Source organism: Panthera pardus, unplaced genomic scaffold (assembly GCF_024362965.1).
Source record: "Panthera pardus isolate Hobbes unplaced genomic scaffold, ASM2436296v1 HiC_scaffold_2, whole genome shotgun sequence".
Classification (NCBI taxonomy): Eukaryota; Metazoa; Chordata; class Mammalia; order Carnivora; family Felidae; genus Panthera; species Panthera pardus.
In genome coordinates, this window is record NW_026526765.1 from 43,224,033 (window position 1) to 43,237,915 (window position 13,883).

Consider the following 13,883-nt stretch of genomic DNA (forward strand, 5'->3'; position numbering starts at 1 on the left):
TTATGACCCCTAATCCATATATTCCAGGTTAGTTTATAATAAGCAATGCAAAAATGCTCCTAAAAACATTCTTAGATGAGAACTTCTTTGGTTATCTTCCTACTTGTAAATTCCATCAGAGTGGAGGAGAGAGTTACAGAGCTATTTTTAGTTCTTTATTCTTTCTTTCTTTCTTTCTTTCTTTCTTTCTTTCTTTCTTTCTTTCTTTCTTTCTTTCTTTCTTTCTTTGCAGGGACCTGCATGAATTGCAGTAATGACAGTGGCAGGGAGAGTGAATTCACTGAGAGTGAATTAGAATATGTCAGAACATCCAGAGCTCCCCAGACACCATACTGTGCATTGTGGAATGTGGCTTCTCTTAAGGTACTTGGGGAAAGACAATGACACATTTCTGAGCATGCATGAAAGGAACACTGGGCTCCAGTGAGAATGTTTCTGACCCTCACCTCTCTTAACCATCCTCTGGGCTCATAGTTCTTCATAATCTAGAACTTCTTTTAATATATCTTCCAGCTGTCATCTCTGTCTACACTGAGGATCAGTGGGGCACGCAATGCAAAGCAGGGAGCAAAGAAAGCTAAAGGCAGCAGGCATGACAGATGGGATGAATATACTTAGAGTAAATTATAAATACAAATGATATATTGATCAGTTTGCATCTGATCAAATTGAAGCATGTTTCAATATATGCAGTACATCGGACTTGAGTGAGGCAGAAAATTATAAACAATGGGGGTAAATTAGAGGAAGCATTCAGAGACACACAGATGTTCCAATGGCTCTTGATATTCACATTTCCAAACTTGGATTTTATATACTATCTTCTCAAAAGAACAAAACAATAAGCTCAATCACATACAAAAATATCATACATCATAAAGTTGATGCTTCATATCAGCCTAGGAAAGATGAAATGTTCAATAATTAGACTTGAGACTTGAGACTACTGGCTAGCCCTAGGGAGGAACATTTCACTCATATTGCATAGTTTACTGTAGAATAACTTCAAATAGATAAACGATTTAAGAGTTAAGATTAAAATGTACTAAAGAAAATTAAAGTTAAAAAAAAATTTTTTTTGAGAGAGAGAGAACATGTAAGCAGGGGAGAGACAGAGGGAGAGAGAGAAAGAATCACAGAGCCCCCACATGGTGCTCGATCTCACGAACCATGAGATCATGACCTGAGCCTCAGACACTTAGCCAACTGAGCCACCCAAGTGCCCCAAGAGTTATTTAAAAATCTTTGTGTGAGAAATGTATTTAAAAGTCTGATTAAAAATGCACCCACAAAAAAATACAATCAGTTATCAAAAATTTACAATTAGCAATGTTAAAAAAACATAAAAAATAAAAATTGTAACTTATAGCTCTTACATATTGATGAAAAGATCAACATTATATATGGAACTATTACTTTCCCTCCAAAACTTGTTTCACCAATAGTTATCCCAGAATCTATGAATGGCAATACCATAACTCCAGTTAGATTGGGCCGAAAATCATCAAGTAATTATGAACCTTCTATTTCTCTTCTGTTCATTTAAGGAAATTCCATTTACTCAACACTCAAGTCTGAATAGCATATGTACATACTATTCTCAGTGTCTGCATGGTGTTCTAACTGAGCCTGGGAAAGAGAGAGTCAAAACTCTTGATACTTGTTGAATCCAGTATAATAGGAAAGAGTATCAACTTGATATTTCTAGAAAATGTTTCCACATTACCATATGTCAAGCTTCTTTTCCAGTAGCTAGAACTTAGGAAACATTTTCTGGTTTTGAATCCATGTTTACACAGCTCTAAACATTTAACTGGACTGGAATGAAGCTAGTAATTATAATGAACACTAAACCTTGAGAATTATATGTTCTAAATGATACTCTCAACTTCACAATAACTAGAAAACAAAAATTACCCCATATTATGACTAATTTGGTTCTTGTCTGTGAACTAGATATTTTATCATGGAGCCCATGATAGTAGGCCTAATTTTCTATGGAGATCTAACTTAGGCATCAAATATCCTGTGATACTGTTCGGGTTTTGAATTTAAAAATCTAAGGGGATTCAGTTAACTAACTTGAATCCAAAAATAAAAAATTCTGGGGTGCCTGGGTGGTTCAGTGGGTTGAACATCCAACTTTGGCTCAAGTCACAATCTCATGGTTCATGAGCTTAAACCCCACATCTGGCTCTCTGCTGTCAGCATGGAGCCTGCTTAGGATCCTCTGTCCCCCTCTCTCTCTGTTCCTCTTCCACTCCCTCTCTCTTTCTCTCTCTCTCTCTCTCTCTCTCAAAAATAAACAAACATTAAAAAAATAAAAAATAAATCTAAGGGTATTCAGCATTAGAAAGAAAAATATTTGGGATAAGGAAAATAATACAATTAGAATAAATCATTCATATCTATATATGCTACACATAATTACAGTGGGTTTGTAAACACTTTAGAGAAATGCATTAAAATTTTTATCCCATATAAATATTTTAAAAATAATATGAAGCAACACATATTCAGAAAATTAATTCAAATGTACAGGAGTTGTCAAATAGGTCATTTATATGGTTAAATTTTTTCTGCCAGTCTTTAATCTTAAATCACATGATTTAAGTGGATTTTGAGAGCTGTGATGTTTGTGATGTTTTTCAAAACATTCAGCACAGTTTCTTAATTACGGCAATAGCAACTTAAGAACTTATCTGGACTTTTCTCTACAGACTCTGTCACTTAAATCAGATGCCAAATAAATATGGCTTCTAATGTCACGAGAGCCACCATGCTAAGGCTAGAGACAGCAGGTCTGATTCACGGACCTTTCTGGTCAATAAGAGGTTTGGGTGCCATGAACACAAAGAAGTCATCATACATGAAGTATGAAGTAACCTGTCATACTTATTGGGTCATTTAGTTATCACCCAGTTGCTGCTAGCTTATCATAGAATCTACCTCATTTCTCTTGATCTCAACTAATGCTTACTAACTCTTACATTACCTCTCTAAGCTTCCAGGCCAACTTTTCCTCCAACAACCAGCTTTTTAGCTATAGACAAGCCTAAGGCATATGTTCTCTGCCCCTACAAAATATATATTAAATAACACTTACTAAACTGAAAGGCTGCAGCTACCTAAGTCTCTATTTTCCCATGAACAGAATCAAGAAATTTTTATTTAATTCATTTGGCAAATATTTATGGGATACCTACTCTGTGACAGGCATTGTTCTTTTTTTTTTTTTTTAATTTTTTTTAATGTTTTATTTATTTTTAAGACAGAGAGAGACAGAGCATGAGTGGGGATGAGGCAGAGAGAGAGGGAGACACAGAATCTGAAGCAGGCTCCAGGCTCTGAGCTGTCAACACAGAGCCCGACGCGGGGCTCGAACTCACAAACTGTGAGATCATGACGTGGGCCAAAGTCGGACGCTCAACCGACTGAGCCACCCGGGCGCCCCTGATAGGCATTGTGCTAAGCTTTTGGGACATTTCCAGGAACAGCAATGAGGCCAGAGTACCTTTATCAAACGGCATCGTCTCTGGCCTCCAAAGTACTGCGGCTGGAGCCCCGGCCCTGACTTCTCTTCCGGTGGCAGTATTTGTGAATTGTCCCGAGAGAAGCCATATTCATTTTCAATCTGCTCAGCTTGGGAGTTAGATTCTCATCGGTGTCAGACCCATTGTCAGATTCCCTTTCCTCAAAGGCCTGGCTGAAGACAGAGCACTCTTCCTTGATGTTAGGTGGTAGTAGTCACCTGTGGCTTCCAGCATAAAACCACTTGTGTTGAGGACAAGGGTTTCTTGTCCTCCTCCTCCTCATCTTCCTCTTCTTCCACCCTGAACAGACACTTCTGCCCACTGGTCGTGGGTTTCAAGCTTATCGGTCTCAGCATGGAGACAGCACTTGTCCAGTCCAGACAACTCGGGAGGTCTGAAATTCTGAAGACAGGATACAACCATAGACCCCGCCCCTTTTGTTTTGGGTTTGTTTTGTAATCCTATGTGATCCCAGAAACCCTTCATACAAGCCAATGGAAAGGAGCCTAAGATTATATACCTAAGTGGAAATGCTAAAAAGGAGGAAATATGGAAATAGCCAACAAATACAGATATTAAAGCAGGTTATTCCAAATCATCTCATTGCTTTATAACCATGATAATATGAAGATCCTTTTCCAAAAGACCTGAACCTCAGAACACTACCAACTACTGTTAAAAAATACAAAGTAGATGGGGTGCTTGGCTGGTGCAGTCAGTTAAGCATTTGGCTCTTGATCTCAGCTCAGGTCATGATCTCACAGTTTGTGAGTTTGAACCCCTCATTGGGCTCTGCGCTGATGGCATGGAGCCTGCTTGGGATTCTCTCTCTCTTTCTCGCTGCCCTTCCCCCTCTTGTGCTCTTTCTCTCTTAAAATAAATAAATAAATAAACATTAAAATATATATAAAGTAGGTTGCACCTTCATATTCTGTTCTCTCACTGAAATACTTTTCATTTCTAATGCTACAAATTTTGTGTTTTTTTCATCGACAATGTGATTTTTTGTGGTCTTGTTTCATTGTATATAAGTAACACACAGTGAAGTGCAAACAATTTAAGTGAATTGCTTGAGTTTTAAGAAATGCATACCCAAATACAGAAAATTTTCATCAATTCCTTTATGTCTCTTCCAGTTAACCCACTCACTGAGACAACTACTGCTCTGACTTTTTTAAAACTTTAATTCCAGTATAGGTAACATACAGTGTTATGTTAGTTTTGGGTGTACAAATCTGATTTCTTACACCAGAGATTAATTTAGCCTATTTCAGGACATCATATAAATGGAGTCATATATATCTTACTTTAAGCTGGTATCACACTGTCTTGATACTGTAGCTTTAACAGAAAGTATTGAAATTGAGTAGGAAGCTCTCCAAATTTATGTTTCCTTTTCAAGAATGTCTTGACTTGTTTACGTTTTTTATATTTCCATATGAATTTTAGAATCAGCTTGCCAAATTCTACAAAAGCGAACAAACAAAAATTGCCTGCTGAGATTTAGATAGGGATTATGTCAAATGTATAGACCAGTTTGGGGAAACTTGGGATCTTGAGTCTTCTGCCCAACCAACCAGATACAGTTTTCCATTTATTTGGGTTCTTTTTATTTCTCTCAGCAATGTTCTATAGTGTTCAGTGTATAGGTTTTGCATATATTTTATTAGGTATATTTATATTGCATATTTTAATGCTATTACTGGTGCTGTTTTTTTTTTGTTTTGTTTTTTAAGTAAGCTTCATGCCCAATACCGAGCTCAACGCAGAGGTTGAACTCACGACCCTGAGATCAAGACCTGAGCTGAGATCAAGAGTTGGACGCTTAGCCAACTGAGCCACCCAGATGACCCTAGCACTGTTTTTAAATTTGGTTTCTGTTTGTTGTTACTGTGTAGATATACATTGATTTTTGTATTTTGGTCCTTCACGGGAATTGTCCCTTTCATCCAAGCTATCAGGTTTACTGGCATTAAGATGTTCATAATATTTTCTTATTATTTGGATGTCTGCAGAATCTGTAGTTATGTCACTTCTGTCACTTCTGATTCCGATCGTTTTCTCTCTTTTATCCTGATGAGACTGTGACTCACATCAATCTTCTCAAAAAGCCAACTTTTGCTTTCTTTTACAGTTGATCCTCCAGCAATACAGGTTTGAATTGCATGAGTCTCCTTATACACATATTTTTTTCCAATAAATGCAGTACAGCACTAAGATGTTATTTTCTCTTCTTTAGGATATTCTTAATATTATCTTTTCCCTAGCTTATTTTATTGTAAGAATACAGTGTATAACACATACAACACACAAAATATGTGTTAATCAACTGTTTATATGTTATCAGTAAATCTTTCAGAGAACAGTAGGTATACTAGTAAAGTTTTGGGGGAATCAAAAGTTATATGCAGATTTTCAAATTGCATGGGGGACTGGCACCCCTAACCCCCACATCGTTCAAGGGTCAACTGTATTTGCTCTATTTTTTCCCCATTTGATTTGTTCTCTGAACTTCATTATTTCCTTTCTTCTCTTTACCATGGGTTTCATTCTTCCCTTTTACCAGCTTCTTAAGGTGGAAAGTGAGAGGCCATAGCCTTTCATCTTTTCCAATAAAGGTATTTAGTGCTTTACATTTCCCTTCAAGTACTGCTTTAAGAGGCATCCCACAACTTTAGATATGTTATGTTTTCATTTTCATTCAGTTCCTTTTAATATTTTCTTTGACCAGTGGATTATTTAGGAAGATGTATTTAGTTTCCAAATATTGGGAGATACTTTTGTTACTGATTCCTAACTTAATGCTGTTGTGCTCAGAAAATACACTTTACCTTTTAAATTTATTGAGACTTGTTTTATGACCCCTTAATATGATCTACCTTAGTAAATGTTCTGTATGCACTTAAAAGCAATGTGTATTCTGTTGTTGTTAGATGGAATGTTCTTACAAATGCTAATTAGGTCAAGTTGGTTGGTAGTGAGGATGTTCAAGTCTATCTCTATCCTTGCTAATCGCTTATCTCCATGTTCAATTAATTATTAAGAGAGGGGACTGAAATTTCCAACTACAGTTATGAACTTGTCTAGTTTTCCATATAGTTCTATCAGTTTTTGCTTCATGTATTTTGAAATTCAGCTATTGGGTGTGTAAACTTTTAGGTACATCCTCATAATAAACTGACCCCTTTATCATTATGAAATGTTTTTCTTTATCCCTTGTAATTATTCTTAGTTCTGAGATATATTTTGTCTAATATTAATACAGTTCCTTCTATAATTTTAATTTGAGTTAGCCTGGTATATCTTTTTTCATTCTTTTAACCTATTTGTGTCTTTATATTTAAAGTGTGCTTACAGGCAGCATAAATTTGGGCTGTGCCTTTTTATCCAATATGACAACCTACTCTTTTAATTGGTGTTTAGATCATTTATATTTAATGTGAAAATATATATTTGTTAGATCAAGTGTATCATCTCAATTTTGATTTCTATTTGTTCTATCTTTTGCTATCTTTTCCCTTTTTCTGCCTTCTGTTGGATTAATTGTATATTTGTTATTCTTTTTTATCCTTTTTTTGGATTATTAGCTATAAATGTTTAGTTATTTTAGTTTATTTAGCATTTCTACCATATACTTCCAGCTTGTCCCAATCTACCTGCAAGGAATGTACCACTTCATGTATATAGTATGAGACTCTTACAATATGGTCATGATCATGTTTTGCCATTACGTGACCATAATGCCCCTCTAATGGCTGGTTTGGCCTACCTTTCATAGGTATACTTATGGATGGTGTGACCTTCTTCAGACAGCCATATCCAGGAGCTCACCAAGGGTTTCCTTAGATAAGGAATCCTAAAGCAATATGAGACATCTGATCAGGCTTTCTCTGGATCATCTCAACAAAATCCAGAGCCAGTGTCTGCTGGTAATTTTTTGGCACCACCTGCAACAAAAAGAGAGTATCATTAATCAGGACATACCTCCCAAGGTACTATATTTCTGGATGGTCCAATCTTAGAAGGACAAAGCTTAGGGGGGTTCACTGAATATGTAGCATCAGTGGTCTCTCCAATGTTCTTTATGCACCGGTTTTCTTAGCTTATTTAAAAATCTAGCCTGATTTTCATGTTTATGTGTTTCCAGAACAATTTTTTAAATGTGTGTTTGTTTCTTTATTTTGAGGGAGCATGAGTGGGGGAGAGGCAGAGAGAGAGGGAGAGAGAGAATCCTAAGCAGGCTTCACACTGTCAGCACAGAGCCAGATGCAGGACTCAATCCCACAAACCATGAGATCATGACCTGAGAGGAAACCAAGAGTCGGATGCTTAACTGACTAAGCCACCCAGGTGCCCCCATGTTTATGTGTTTCCAACCAATTCTCACTGCCAGGATGTAGTATTGGTCCTTTTTGAACACCAAAACTTTAGGATTAAGATAAAATTTTGAATAGAGATGTAAAAAGTTTTTTTAAGTGCAGATCTTTTTTGGTGAAAATGAAGGTTGCTGAATAGAAAGCAACCATATGCTGCCTTTGTGCAGGCATCACAAAGCATGAACTAGCTCAAAGCACAGTTTAGAAGGGAGAGCAAAGCAGGAGAGGCAGCACAACACAGTGGTTATAAGTGTGGACTCTGAAATCAGAATACCTGGGTTTGAATTATGACTTCTGAAAAATGAAAACTAAGTAGCTCTTTTGTTTGTCGGATATTTTGATTTTTCTGGTAGGTATAAAGGAAAGGCGTTAAAAACAGTTTTCTGTTTTGTTTTGATGATACAAAACTGTGTGCTCTCAAAACAGCTTTCCTGCTTTAAAATATTGCTACAGCCTTTGTGTGAAGATGCTATCTTGTTTAATCTGGTGAAAAGATTCCAAGAGGTTGTGGTCACATGGCATGCATTGTATGGTAAGGAGGTAAGTCATGATGGGTGTGCAGTCTATTACCATCAGAGTTATGAAGCTCCTGGTGGTGTGAAAGAAGTATAGTCGTTCAGGAGACTGGAGAAGTTTCCAGATAACCATCTCAAGGATTACTTGAGATCTCTCACAAATCCAGATTTGCACGAGTAAGTGCTAGGCAGTAATTGAATGCATTCCTAGAGAATTCTGTGATCTTTCAGTCTCACCAACTCAGAAACACATTATTTCCCTCTGGCAGGAATTTTTCAAAACCTCTAATCCACTTAAAGCATAAACCATTAGAATATATAATCCTCAGTTCATATCACAATATGATGTACCACAGGAGGTCCTCATTAAGATGACTGAATGGGTTCTTCTAGAGCTACTACAGATAAGGACTCAAACATCAAGTCTTTCATTGGCACAAAAGGAAGATGAAATTCCTAGTTGTAATGATATGAATAGAAATGATGTTGACATGGCTATGCCTGGTGGGTAAGCACAATATAGAGCTGGTAATGAGAAAACAAAAAAGACATCTAGAATATGAAATTAAGAATCAACGTGGGGAAGTATGTCAATGATTCATCTGCAAAGATGACTTAAAAAGAGAATTTTATGGGTAGTAAGAAGGGAGAATTTGAGCTTTCATAGACCATCTAATACATGACCATGCTTCCTTAGATACTTATCAGTTTGCAATTTTAGCTTGTTAATGTAATTATTTTTAACTTGGTTGAATTTTTATAGCCATTGAACTGGAAAAATATTATGAATAAGGTTATCAACATAAGAATATTTTGTTCATCTGAAGTTTTGTTCATTTATTGTTATAGTAATATTAGTGTTGAATATTTGATATTTGTTTAAGCATACTATAAGAGAAAGTAATTACATAATTCTGCTAATGTGTTTAGGAATCATTATTTTCAGTGTAAGATGAAAGAAATACTAGTAAAATATCAGGGTTTTATGAAAAATGTGAATGTAACAGTATGAACTCATAATTTAAAACAGTATGTTCTGATTTGTTGCCATGTCCACTGAAGGTGGTCAAGACTCAATGACACCCCATTGGATATGAGTACCTGTGGCAGACAGACTGGGGTTTTCAAATACCATTGCCCACTAAAAGAAACCAGTGCTGTTTGGAGGAATGACTGACACCAGGCCTGGCAGAGGCAATATGCAGGATGAATCTGAAGTATTGTAACTATGGCAATTTCTTAACAGTGCATTTCAAATAACATAAGTTATCATTATAATGAACTCTAAGTTATCAATTCTTAATTTCATGCCGTGGGGCTTATTTCTTGCTTGAAAAACCGTTGAATAATGAAAGTCAGTTATCTTCTGTTTGCTTCTAGAACTTTATAGTTTCTACTTTTACATGTATATCCATGACCTATTTCAAGTTGATTTTTGTAAATGGTGTGTAACTATGGATCAAAATTCTTTTTGGTTGTTTTTGCAAATGGATTTCTAATTGTTCCAACATTATTTGTTGAAAAGACTACCTTTTGTCCATTGAGTTACTTTGATGACCTTGTTAAAAATCTGTTGTCCATATATGTATGGTTTGGTTTCTAGACTCTATCCTGTTCCATTGGCCTGTCTGTTCTCACACCAATACCACAGACTTGATTATTCTAACTTTACAAACCTTGAAATCAGGTAATATGACTCTTCTTACCGCCCCCTGCCCCTGGCCACCGACCAAAAGGTATTTTGTTTATGCTAGGTCTTTTGCATTTCCATATAAAAATGTTTAAGTTTATTTATTTATTTTGAGAGAGACAGAGAGAACACAAGTGGGGAAGGGGCAGAGAGAGAATCCCAAGCAAGCTCCACACTGCCAGCACAGAGCCCAATGTGGGGCTTGAACCAACAAAGCCACGAGATCATGACCTGAGCTGAAACCAAGAGTAGGACACTTAAGCAACTGAGCCATCCACGTGCACCTCCATATAAATTTTTGGATCAGCTTGTCAATTTTTACAAAAATGCTGCTGGAATATTTTTGTGGGTGATTCAACATACACATCAATTTAAGGGGAACTGATACCTTAACACTGACTCTTTCCATCTGTAAGCACACTATCTCTCCATTTATTTTTTTCAAGAGTCACTTTTTTTTTTAAACTTTTTATTTAAATTCCAGTTAGTTAACATATAGTTCAATATTAGTTTCAGGTGTACAATATAGTGATTTGATACTTCCATACAACACCTGGTGCTCAGTTCAAGTGCACTCCTTAATCCCCATCCCCTATTTAATGTTTATTTATTTTTGAGAGACAGAGCAAGAAAGCACAAGCAGGGGAGGGGCAGAGAGAGAGGGAGATACAGAATCTGAAGCAGGCTCCAGGCTCTGAGCTGTCAGCACAGAGACAAATGTGGGGCTTGAACTCACAAACAGTAAGATCATGACCTGAGCCGAAGTCAAGTCGGAGGCTTAACCAACTGAGCCACCCAGGCACCCCTCCCCATCACCTATGTAACCTATCCCCCCATTCACCTCCCCTTTGGTAACCACCAGTTTGTTCTCTATAGTTATGAGTCTGTTTCTTAGTTTGCCTTTTTCCCCCTTTGCTCATTTGTTTCTTAAAATTCTACACAAGAGCCACTTATTAAGTCTATTAGTTTTGTGGTTGTTGTTGTAGTTTTTGAAATATTCTATGTGGAAGACCAGGTTGTCTGCAATAGAGACAATTTTATTTCTTCCTTCCCTAAAGGTATGCTACACCACCACAACCACCTTCCCTTTCTTGCTTTCCTTACTGCACTAAGATCACCAGCACAATGTTCACTAGGGAGAGCAAAGCAAACATCTTTGACCATTTGCCAAATGAAAAAAATGCTTGGGGGCAAGCATTTAGTCTTTCACAATTAAATATGATGACTAGATTTTTTTTTTTTTATAGATGCTCTTTAACACTATGAAGTAGCTACCCTTTGTTTCTAGTTCACTGAGTTTTTGCTCTAAAAAGATGTGGAATTTTTGTCAAATAATCTTCTGCATCATTGAATGATCACATGGTTATTTTTTTTTTTTAGGCTGCTGACATGATGAATGACACCAATTGATTTCATATATTGGACCAATCTTGCATTTTTAAGTTAAACACTACTTGGCCGTGATGTACTTTCCTTTTAAACTATTGCTAAATCTGATTTGCAAACATCCTGTTAAGGATGGCTATGGTCTATGTTCAGGAAAAACATTGGCCACCAAATGTATTTTTCTTAGAATGTCTCTGTCTGGCTTTAGCGTCATGGTTAGTGCTAGCCTCATAAAATATGTTAGAAATCCTTGCTCTTCTCTTTTCTGGAATATATGTATGAATCGGCATTTTTTATTTAGTTGTATTCAAATCTTTTTAAGATCCTTTAATTATCTGTAGATTCTGAAGTGATGCTGTTTCCTTTCATTGCTTGCTATGGATATTTATACCTCCTTTTTCTTTGTATTGCCATGGTATTAATGATCTTTTTAGTCAACATTTTGTTGTTCCTACTTCTTTTTTTTTCCATTTTTAATCTTATTTTTATCACTTCCTTTTTTACTTTCTTGTAGTTCACCATACTTTTTTATTCTAACCTATTGAGTTGGATGCTTAGATATTTTCGGGCTTTCTTCTTGTCTGATCTGTACTTACTGCAATACATTTCCCTCCATTACAGGTTTAGGTGGAACTGATTTTGTGAATAGTATGCAGTAATTATGTTTTCATTTTCTGTTTTACCCATATGGATAACTGAGCCAGAAGCATTTATTGAAGTACAACATTTCTCCTACTGTTCTACATTGCCATATTTGTCGTAATTCAAATACCTATAGGTAATTATGTTTCTGGATTTTCTTACCATTGGTCTATTTGGCCGCCCATGTGCAATACGTTGTCTTAATTATCACTTTATGGAAAATCTTAGTCTGGTAAGTTCTCCAAATTTGCTCTTCAAAAGTATCTTGGCTAGTCTTACCTTTTAGCATTTCCATATGTAATTTTATAATTAAATTGTAAAAATTTCAAAAAAAGAAAGCTTATTGGGGTTTTGATATAAAATGCATTGAATACCATGGGAAATTGATCTTTATTCAGGGACGTTGAGGGATATAATCATATGTCCTAGATTCGGTGCCATGGGCAAACATGGTAAGAGGTACTGTCAAAACTTATCAAGAATGGACTATCAGAATAAGCCTGATACAGAATTAAGCAAAACAGGGCATCAGAGCAAGCTCAATTAACTACTGATAAAAATGGAGTCCTTGCCACTTACTAACAGTAGGATGATTCATAACAACTGTAGCTTTAATTCCACATAATAGAGCTAAATCCACACAGAAATTTGTAGCCAGTTGCTAGTTACCTGCATGCTATCTGGTATTTTGTTGTTGCTCAATAATAAAATAAGCTAACTCTATATTTACGAATGGGCTTATTTCTTTGGATTTCAATTTTTCTCATCTCCCCAACAATATGCAAATCACTTTGGGGGAAAATGGGCATCTTTAATATTGAGTCTTTCAACCAAAAAACGTGGTAAGTCTCTCAGTTTATTTAATTAAGTCTTGTTTAATTTATTCAGTAATGTTTTATAATTTTCTATATAGAAGTTCTATACTACATGATTAGACTTACTTTAGGGGGGGTTCATATTTTTTATGCTAATGTAAATGGCATTTTAAAATTTTCATTCTGCTGATATGTAGAATGAGTTTACTTTTTAATATTAAAACTATATAAAGCAACTAAACTCCTTTATTTCTAATACTTAATCAGTTATTTTTGTTCTCCTTATACACCACTGCATCATCTATGTCCTTATTACTTTTTCCTTTTTAATCCTATGCCCATTTTCCTATTCTTGCTTCATTGCACTGATCAGCTCCTCTAATAAAATGCTCAAAAAAATAAAAAAAGTATGGTGAAGTATTAAGTCAGTAGGTGCTAAGTCTAAATTTGGATGTTTATAGAAGCCCATTATCAGATCAACAGGCTGCTTGGAGGTTTGTGACAGCAGAAAATCAAATGGGAGGCTTGTAAAGTAGGAATTATGAATCTTTGTTATTCTACATAAGTTCTGTATCTGTCACTATATAGAACACACTCTTCATTAAATTTCTATGTATTCCTGATATGTTCCTTTTTTTCTTATCCTTTTTAAAATTTTATTTATCTATTTATTTGTCCTTCTCACGCCTTTGTAAGGATCAGTTGGGATGTCTTCCACGAGAAAACATCAGAGCAGCTCAACCCAAAACATGTACTCCTAAGCATTCTTTCCCTGGTATGAATTGTCAATTACATCTGATGACAGTGTTCTCAGCTCACTGCTCATAATGAGACCAAGAATTTGCGTGCACGGACTAGGAATTTCCCACATCCATGTTAGGCATCCCCTGAAGAGGTTCTCACCCGGGGGTTACCATCTTTTCACA

At 36.0% G+C, this 13,883-nt stretch overlaps 1 long non-coding RNA gene across 1 annotated transcript in view; it reads right to left on the reverse strand.

Moving 5' to 3' along the window:
- Positions 1–8,629, reverse strand: part of LOC109275970 (uncharacterized) — a 34,924-nt gene extending 26,295 nt beyond the window's left edge. The window contains exon 1 of the long non-coding RNA XR_008423712.1: positions 7,303–8,629. This is a non-coding gene — a long non-coding RNA (uncharacterized LOC109275970). The remainder of the gene's footprint in view (positions 1–7,302) is intronic.
- Between the last annotated feature and the right edge of the window lie 5,254 nt (positions 8,630–13,883).